This window comes from Pinus tabuliformis, chromosome 5_1 (assembly GCF_031772625.1).
Source record: "Pinus tabuliformis cultivar Carrire ecotype Pingquan chromosome 5_1, CPIR1, whole genome shotgun sequence".
Classification (NCBI taxonomy): Eukaryota; Viridiplantae; Streptophyta; class Pinopsida; order Pinales; family Pinaceae; genus Pinus; species Pinus tabuliformis.
Window position 1 is genome coordinate 632300954 of NC_142305.1, and position 9844 is coordinate 632310797.

Below are 9844 nucleotides of genomic sequence, written 5' to 3' on the forward strand. Positions count from 1 at the left end.
TCTAAGTGAAACAATTTTTCTTTATTTTCTTTTAAAAGTTTTTTTTATTAGTGAAGGCAGATTTTATATAATCTAAGGGCAAGGATTAATTTACATGGACATGCAATCAAGTCATCATTCTGCATTCTCAAACTTTCATCGTTATAATGGATGACTCTCGTGTTTAGTTTGATTTCTATTTTTTTTCACTTTTTGCAATTCTTAATAGATAACATTAATCTTTTCTATAAAAAATAGATAAGAATAAAATGTAAATAAATATATTTACCATACATAACGTCTCAATATTATTTATGTTTTCCTCAACGTATATGTAGGAGTGTAATTGTACATGTGTAACTTACTAGTGGTTATTACTCACCAAAATTTATGTAACTACATATGCCTAACCAAGCAATTAATTTATCAACTTCACATCTCCAATTATTAGTTCCTCTTAAAGCAAGCTTATATAATTATATTTTCCCATTAACCACTGTGATTTATTAGTTTGGCCAACTTATCTATCAACCACTATTGGTTTAGCTAACATTGACCAATACATGGTTGTTTATAATGTAAAATGATATGCATTATTTAATTATATTTGCATTCTTATTTTTTTTTTTTAAATTGTACAATGTAAAACAAATTTATTCATGAATATAATTGCTTTATTTATTTAAAGTATCTCAAATAAATGCATTTTCTTATGAGAGAGAGAGCGGAATGGAGGGAGGCAGAGAGGGAGGAGGGAGGAGGGAAGGAACGAGAGAGAGAGACAGAGAGAGAGAGAGGGGGGGAAGCGGGACGGAGGGAGGGAGGATGGAGGAAGGAGGAAGGAGGAGAGGCAGGGAGAGAGAGAGCAAGAGAGAGTGATAGAGAGAGAGAGAAAAGGATGGGGGGAGAGAGAGAGGGGGGGAGAGAGAGAGAGGGAGAAGGAGAGAGGGGGAGAAAGAGAGGGGGGCGGTGGGGGAAGAGAGTGAGACAGAGGGAAGAAAGGGGTGGAAAGTAGAGAGTTAGAGAGAGGGAAGGAGGGGGAGAGGGAGGGAGAGGGAGAGTGAGACAAAGGGGGAGAAGGAGGGAGAGAGAGGGAGTGGGAGAGAAGCAAGTTGGGGTTGGAGGGGGAAAAAGGGAGGGAGAACGAGAGGGAGTGAGAGAGAGAGGTAGAGAGAGAGAGATGGGAGATAGGGAGAGAGAGGGAGTGATCTAAAAATGGGGCTCTTAGGCTTCTTGTCTAGCTTACAAGAACCTCTCCCACTTCCAAAGCTTGAATTTTCCCAAGTCTTTACTGATTAACCAATGCGGAATTAAGAAATGATTGAAAATATAGGTGTATTCTTGTAGTTGTTTTCATCTGGTTATTTGCTTTAAGATCTACTATTTGTGCTGATATGTGAATGTGCTTAAACTGATATACAAATGCATATAACAGTGAATAATGTAGCAGTAAAAACGAACACATAAGACAACACATTAATATGGAGTTCACCCTGATATCTTGGGCTATGTCTCCTTGAGCTCTAATCAACTCAATTAGGCTCTTTAGGATTATGGCTGAATTATTTCACAAGTCCGTGACTCAACTCCATATGGTTTACAAATGAACCAATGGGCTCAGAATACCATCTTACCCCTGGTTGTCCTTTAGCTACAAACAGATCTGGGCTTCTGTAGACTAATTTTTTCAGTCAGTGCTCTGAGCTCCTGTGAGCTTCTGGCTTCTCTGACTCCCTCAAAATTGTTTACTGTCTCTGGACTCCTTCTTCTGTCTTCAACTCAATCAACACTAGGAACAACTATATCATTTTCGTCTCTCTTTTGTTCTGCAATTTCCTCGTAGCTTCATGGCTTGTAGAAGTCAATTTAGAGCTCTCTGGCTCTGTGGCTCTGCCTTTACCAAGCCTCCAACCTCTGGCTGGCTCCTTTTTATCGACCGCTCTTGATCTTTGGCTCTGTCTGGCTTTTTGGCTCTCTACGCTTTGATTTTGAGTCCTCTCGAGTGCTTCACTTACTCTGCAAACAGTCTACCCTCCTCTGTCGACTGCCCTCCTCACATAAATCGAGAATTTGAACAGATTCCTCAGCCTTCACAGCCTCTAAGCTTCCTCTATGCAATCTTTGTTTCTTTGTTTTACTCTCAGCATCTGTGTGAAACCCCTGTCAATTCTTCTTTTTGTGTATTTAATACATAGCAGTTACAGTTCTCCTGAAGCGTGGGATCCATTGTTTCCTCTCAACAATCAGTTCACAATTGAAATGTACTGGCAGCATAGGAAACCCGGTCGTTTGGCCTCCTCTCTGTAGAAATCTTGAAAATAGTCATATAACGGCAATACACAGGCAAACGCATTAAAAACACATCATGAGTCGTTTAATTGGACTTCAAAATACATTTAATCGCACATATAAACTTATCGGGTCCGCCTTTGATCGCATATCGCAATTGCAACAGGCAGGAGCCCCGGTCCATGGTCTTAATGCAAATAGTGATGCGATATTCCCCATTAAATCTCCACTATCCGATCAGACTCGCGATGCAACGGTCCAGATGCGATCGCATTATCGCTCATCACATGTCGCATATGTAAACGACCCAAGGTCCATTCAACGTTCAATGGAACGTTGCAATCTGATATCATGGCAATTGCATATTGCAATTGCTTGAGGCCTAAAGGTCGCATCCACTCTGATGGAATTTCTCCGATGTGATAGAGTGGAGATTGCAATTGCATATCACTTGTGCTTCAGGCTTGTTTTCTGCCCTTTATATTATTGTGTTGCAATATATATATATATATATATATATATATATATATATAACAAGCCCCTGTTCTGCACCATTGATTGGTCCATTGCTTTATTAAGGTTTTCTTGTAAAAGAATTTATCTCCATGATCCTCCCTTTGGCTTTTTCTATGCGATAAAGCAGTAATCACATATCACAGTGCTTTAAGGCCTATGGTTAAGTCCTTCCCTTTGGAAAATTTGCAATGTGATATTTCCTCTTTGACCAATCAAACAGGGCCACATGGCCCAATCCCGGTCTGCCATGTGTCAGCTATGGATTGGCCCATGAGACTATAGTAAAAATCAAAATTTTCAATATAGTTCAAAATTCAATGAAATTGCCTCCTTTTCTAAGGACATTGGGCAATTTTCATTTTACAATAACGCCTTCATCCAGAGTCCATTTTGGTCTATTCAAATTTGCATTGGATTCAGAATGAAGAGGTCTCTGCAATGAGACTATTTCCAGGAGTAGCCTACGATTTTCATTTTCCTATGATTTACAAAGGATTTGTGCCATTTGGCACCTTTTACCTCTTGCATGAAGTCTTTTAGACTTAGAGGTTTATCCAGGATCCATTTTTGTATCACGCCTTCCCACTAAAAGAACTTTTGGTCTCCAAAAGATTGATATACTGATCTGAACAGTAAATGAGAGTGACTCACTCTCCTCTTTCAGCCTCCCTATAGTTTCCTTTGCAAAGTGCCTCTGACCCAAAGTTTCTGACCACTTCCCTTGTTTGATGGGCTAGTCTTCCTGGAAAGAACTATCTTCCTCCTTGCCTTCCTACAAAACTTCTATTAAAATGGTCATAGAAGGTAGTTCGAGCTTTTTTGCCTTGATCATTGATCCAAGGTGGCTCAACAATGTGAAGTATATCTGCTCCACAAAACTTTCATTTGTACCTGTTTGACAAGCTACCAACAACAACTGTTAACAACAATAGGCATACAGACAACAACTGGATGGACTAAACACCTGCTTCAACAAAAGAAACAAATTTCACATCTTGTGAACAACTCCATGTCTTACATCTGCATACAAATGATGGACTAGATAACAAGCCCACAAAATATGCCTTTAAACAGATGAGCCTTAAGTCAAGCATGTAGAAAAAGACCATTAAGATACTTTTCAAAATATGAAGCAATTTCATCATTATCTCCACCAAACAAAATTTACATGCATGTTTACAGCAAAGCAATCAACCCTTCAAGTCATTCACACACACATGTTCCCAAAAATAAGGAAAATATAAACATCCCTATGTTCATGCACATCATCTCATGCACGCATTTCATCCTTCAACTTTCACTTAAGCACACTGTACTTTCGAAGCTGAAATGAAATATAATGTTGCAATAACAAAGTGAGTCTCCTACCCAACCTTTTCCCATTCACCTTCTTGGTAGAAACCTACAACTTGCATTCAATTACCACAGAAATGCAAATACTACATTAATATTAATAATAGTATAAAATATATAGGTCATGTATAGTTATTCTGGCAAATATCTTGCTTTGAGGAGAATTGACTCCATGTCTTTCCATTCACGAGATACTTTAATGTTAGGATATTTTGGAAAATATCTTACTTCGAGGAGAATTGACTCCATGTCTTTCCATTCACGAGATATGTTGATGTTAGGAATTTGACCGATGGAGCAAACCCTCCTAAATTTACGAATGAACAACCTTTGCAAATCTCACACTCCAAGCCTCTAAAACCAATATGATGGATGATAATGGTAGTAGTGGCTCCAAGTGTTTCAAATTTTAAATTAAATACAATATTTGACAAGTCAAAAGTGAAGAGGGAGAATTCTTAACCACACTTGAATAATGGTGCATCTAAGGGGATCAAGTGTCTATGAGATAGAATATTGATGGGATAAGTGAACAACAATATGACTAAGTCAAGGATAAGTCAACAAGGATCCACCATCCCATGTGCAAGTGAGCATCACAAAATGAGTTAAACAATGATGACCTAATGTTTATGTACAATTAAGAAGAATGGAACTAGAAGGGATAATAAAAACATGTATAGTGGTCACGGAACTTTAGTTTTGATATTGATGTTTTATGGAATGATTATACATCCCACAATATATTAATGATGAATTTCATTAAATTTCTTTAGGGAAGGAAGAATGCATGACTAGAGATTAAGGTCTCACATGTCAAGGCATTGAAATTTAAAAATGTACTTAAATAAATGTACCGACCATGTAAATAGTAAACTTCCTAATTGAATGAAAGAGAATGATTATTAAGTAGTTGGAATCTTGATGAAACGATGACCTTAATAGTACCAGTGAAATAACATAGATCCTAGAGGGATGTTGTATAATCTTAATTCATAGTTAGTAATCATTGTTTATAAGTAAATGAAATTAGTTCATGAAAAGAATTCTTAAAGCGTAATGTTGTTCTATATTGGATAAGTATTGAGATTATTACCATGTTAATTAGGTTTCATGATGTGATTGTATGTAATAAATGGATATAGTTTTGGTGAAGTGGTTAATGATGTATATGTGGTGGTTATTTATTTATTTGTTATGATAATGATGTTGAATGCTCATGATGGATATGATATGCATAAAGATCATGGTGTTATGATATGATGTATATTGACATGCGGTCCATTTATTATATGATGTCATGATATATCTTTGATGTTCATATGTTGATGTCGTAACTTTTGAGGATATTGTGATGTGAAGCATGTGGTAATTGCAAGCAGATTTTATAACATGAGAATGTGGTGATTAACGATGATGCTATGTTATCATGATGACATGCAAGAGTTGGCATGTAGATTATTTTTCTATGATATTATGATTATAACTAATGCAACGGTTGCATGTTGAGATGTGGTGACTGACAAGAACTCCACAAATGGGTCGAGAGGGTCGGTTTATTTGATGATCTCGTGGGAGCCCATGCTTGCGAGGGATAATATATAACACCATATGTGTTGGGGACATACTCAATCAACACTACATATGCCAGTGGTTCCTTTATCTTGTATAACTTCAACGGTTTTGTCCCTTCCACCTTCAACCAAATAAAAAAGGTTGAAGTCTTAAATATTTTCTCCAATTTTTCCAATGCTACAATTCCATCCTTTTTAGGAAATCTTCAGCATCTTTTACAATTTAACTTAACCTCCAATTTTCTTACTAGATCCATGCCTTTTGAGCTAGGAAATATGAAAGAACTATAACATCTATGGTTAGCAGGTTGCAACCTGATCAGAGAAATTCCTTGGATGCTGTAGCATCAGGTAATGATTCTACCTCCTACAATAACTTCTATCATTTAATATATTCTAACGAAATATGTAGCACAATATGTTTACTCCAAATTTAGAGAGGGTATCTATAGAAGAACACTTACCATTTCTATTATAGTAGGGATATCAATACATGTCTCCATTACCTCCTCATATCATAAGAATAGCACTACCTCTATTATATCTTTCTTGGTTTATTCCTTTGTGAATGAGGTAATTTCTCTTTTGGGCTATTGTTGTCAGTTGATATCTTCCATACTCTAATTATCCTTTAAAGTAAGTAAAAAATAATTTCCGCAATTCAAAATTGATACATGGGTTTAGAAATTCAATGCTAAACAAATAATATAAGAAAAATCCTCAACACAACTACTTTGCTGAATATGTTAGGTCTTTCTAGATAAACTAAAACTACAGTTGGAACATAACCATCGTACTTCCAAGCAGAATTCAAATTTCTACTCGGAAACATGACAAAGCTAATGATAATCACAATGGGTACCTTATGAAAGACATCAATTTTGGTATTTTCATAGAATCCAATCAAAATTGCAATACATATAATTAAATTTAGAAAAAACATATCTATACATTGTTAATTTTAGTCCACCAAGGGATAAAATGGAAAAAATCATATTGTTTTATAACTCTGAGATACATACATTTATTGTTGTGAAAGCATAAGCATAATAGCTTAAATGGGCTTCACACAACAATATTAAGGCCTAAAGTGATCTACAAAATATAGTCAATTATCATATCATATTTCCTTATGAAATTTAATTTGAAGGAGCTACACTTGATTCACCTTTATCTTTGCTATGTTAAGCCACTTTAAGTATGTATAGGTTATATTTAATGTGCTAAATATTAAATTTTATGTGCGTTGTGACTTTTTAAGAATTATAATCTCTTTATCTTACGTGCATAGTTTTTAGAATTCATTGTGCTAAAGATCATAGTGCACTATGGTTGACCAAATTTTATAGTTAGTATGTTAAGGATTATAAAGTCATCAATGTCATTTTTTGTTAATGGTAATAGTGGTTAGAGGTCGCATTATGGAAGGCTTTGTAATTTTCTAAAAGTACTAGTGATCACAATAAATTAGGGGTTATATGGGTTATGGGACATCTTCTTAATGAATTTTGGTTGAGGAGACATTATATTAGATATTATAGTGGTCATAGTGGTCAAAGGTTACATTAAACAAGAGAAACAATTAGTGGGAGTTAATATATGGTGCAATGAATAGGAATATATAATAAACAATTTGTTATAATTAGTGAATTCAAAGATACATATATTAATATATGTATTTTAAAATCAAAATATTATTGGAAAAATTAGTGAATGCTTCCATATGATTGCCATCATTCTTGTAATACCATAACTACTGGATTATAGCTAAGAAAGCCCTAAAATATTTACTAACTAAGGTTTTTCAAAGGGTTAGGTAAATAATTTATTTATATAATGTATCATTCAAATCTATCTAGTCTAAAAATATTTAGAAAGAAATATAGATTAATTATTTTTTTATTATTAACTAAAAAAACTATTAATCCATATGGCTTTTTTGTATTTATTAGGGAATAATATTATTAATCCATATAAATTATTATAGAGAAATTTTCTATTAAATAACTTTTCTTTAAGTTTTATTTTGACAATTTTATTGTATAGCAAAAAAACACTAATTATAACTACCCTAGTTGCTCATTCACTTTCATTATTCGAGAGGGCATTCACATGTTGTGTAGATAAAGGACATCCATGGTTGTTTATATAGAGACTCACCTTTTGAAATCACTTCTTAACTTTGTGAGTTTTTGTGCACTTTCGTGAAAGCAATTCGTGTTTCTTAAATGTGTACTTGCATGAGGCAATTTTTTTTTTTTTTAATTTTACAATTACAAGCAATTTGTGTTTTTTTTTTAAATTTCACCAATATTTTTCTATCGGCTTTTGTTTGTTTGCCAAAATCATTTTTGTCTTTTTAAACTTAACTAAGTAATTTCTGGAGCATTGCAGAATGCAATTGGGATTTTGCTTTCTAATTTTAGTTGTTGACTTTTTGCCTTTCAAAAGTTTAATTAATATTTCTTAAATTCATGAGTTGGATTTAGTTTAGAGTTAATGGAAATATTCGAGAATGTAAATTATTTTTTCTAAATATAGTTGTTATCTTTTTGCTTTTTTGAACTTTCAAAAATGTAATTAATATTTCTTAAATTTAATCATTAGAGTTGATGGCTGTTATTTTTTTCCTTTTCTAAATTTTCAAAAATGTGATACAATGGTGGAGAGTAAGAACACAATTTTCAAACTGGAATATGGTGAGTGTCTCATACCACAGTTTCAGAAATAGTTCCCAACAAAGCATTATGTGAATATCAGATAATAAAACCCATAGCCATTTGAAACATTATCTTCTCACCTTATGGAGGGAGTCTCACTATTTGAAAAACCTGATGGATTTAGCCTCTTTTCAAAACCTTATGGAAGCAGTCTCACTGTTAGAAAAAACAAAGACATTTTTTAATTTGAAATATCGCCAATTTTCTTAACAAACGTGGCGGTTGTCTCATTGGAAAAGCTTGTTAGTTAAGAACTCATTGTTAGTTAAGAACAGATTGTAAAAGCTTGTTAGTTAAAAAAAGATCAATCACATGCCAGAATTGGATATGCACATGAGGTGCCTTTCGAGTATTGTAACAGTGAGTCAAAGCATTTATATCACACGTTCTAGCAATATTATTTCTCGAGTAAAAAGCCATGTCAGAAACTTGGGAGTTAGGGGAGGGACGCCATTACCTGTGCGCCCTCCCCTCCACCTGGCGGACAAGCACGTTGCAGGCACGTGGCCTCGTACGACACCACGCCAACTCAATCCGCCACCTGTTAAGGAACGTGTCAAGGGTTTACACTTTATTTAACGACCATGGAGGGGCTCATTTCCGCCTTTACCGCGCGATGTATGCTCCGACTGTGGGTTTTCTGTTCGGGTCCGGTGGTTGTTCGAAGCCCTCCGCCGATGATGGCGCGGGAGGGCTCCATTACCTGTGCATGATGTCCGCCATTGTTGAGCTCATGTCCGCCAATTGCTGTTCAGCCTGGACCGCCGGTGGTTTAGGGTTTCCTGGGTGGTTGTTTAATTCGCACTATTTTCCCGCCAATTGTTGTTTAGTCTGGACCGTCGGTGGTTTAGGGTTTCCTGGGTGGTTGTTTAATTCGTGCTATTTGCTGTTTGGGGAGGAGCCAGTACCAATTTACAGGTAACTGCAAATTTCGGTGGTATTTGTGTGGTTTTTTGGGTTTTTTTCTTCTGCATTTGCTCATTTGTTAATTTTTTCCAATTGTTGCAGGTGTGGCAGGTCCGGCGAGCACTGGAGAAGGTCCGCCGAATGTGTGGCGAGCTCTGGACTGATGGCTTCTATCCGGTAGGATTTTTATCCTACCAGCCATTTTCTGAAGTGTTTTTCAACACCTCTCACCGTGTGTTTCTCAACACCTCACCTCGCTTATTGGAAGTTTTGTTGTAGCTTTTCGGTGTTAAGGTCTTGTGCTTTTTTCGGTGTTAAGGTCTTGTGCTTTTTTCTGATATAATGGTAGCCCTCTGGTTTTGTTGAATGTATAATTTATTAGCTGCTTTGTTGAAGGGTTTAGGGTTTTGGATTCTAATGGCAGCTTGGTTTTGGTTGCCATCTCCAAAGCTTGCAGCTAGTGTGAGACTCGGAACATACGGAAATGATGTTGTAGCTTTTCGGTGT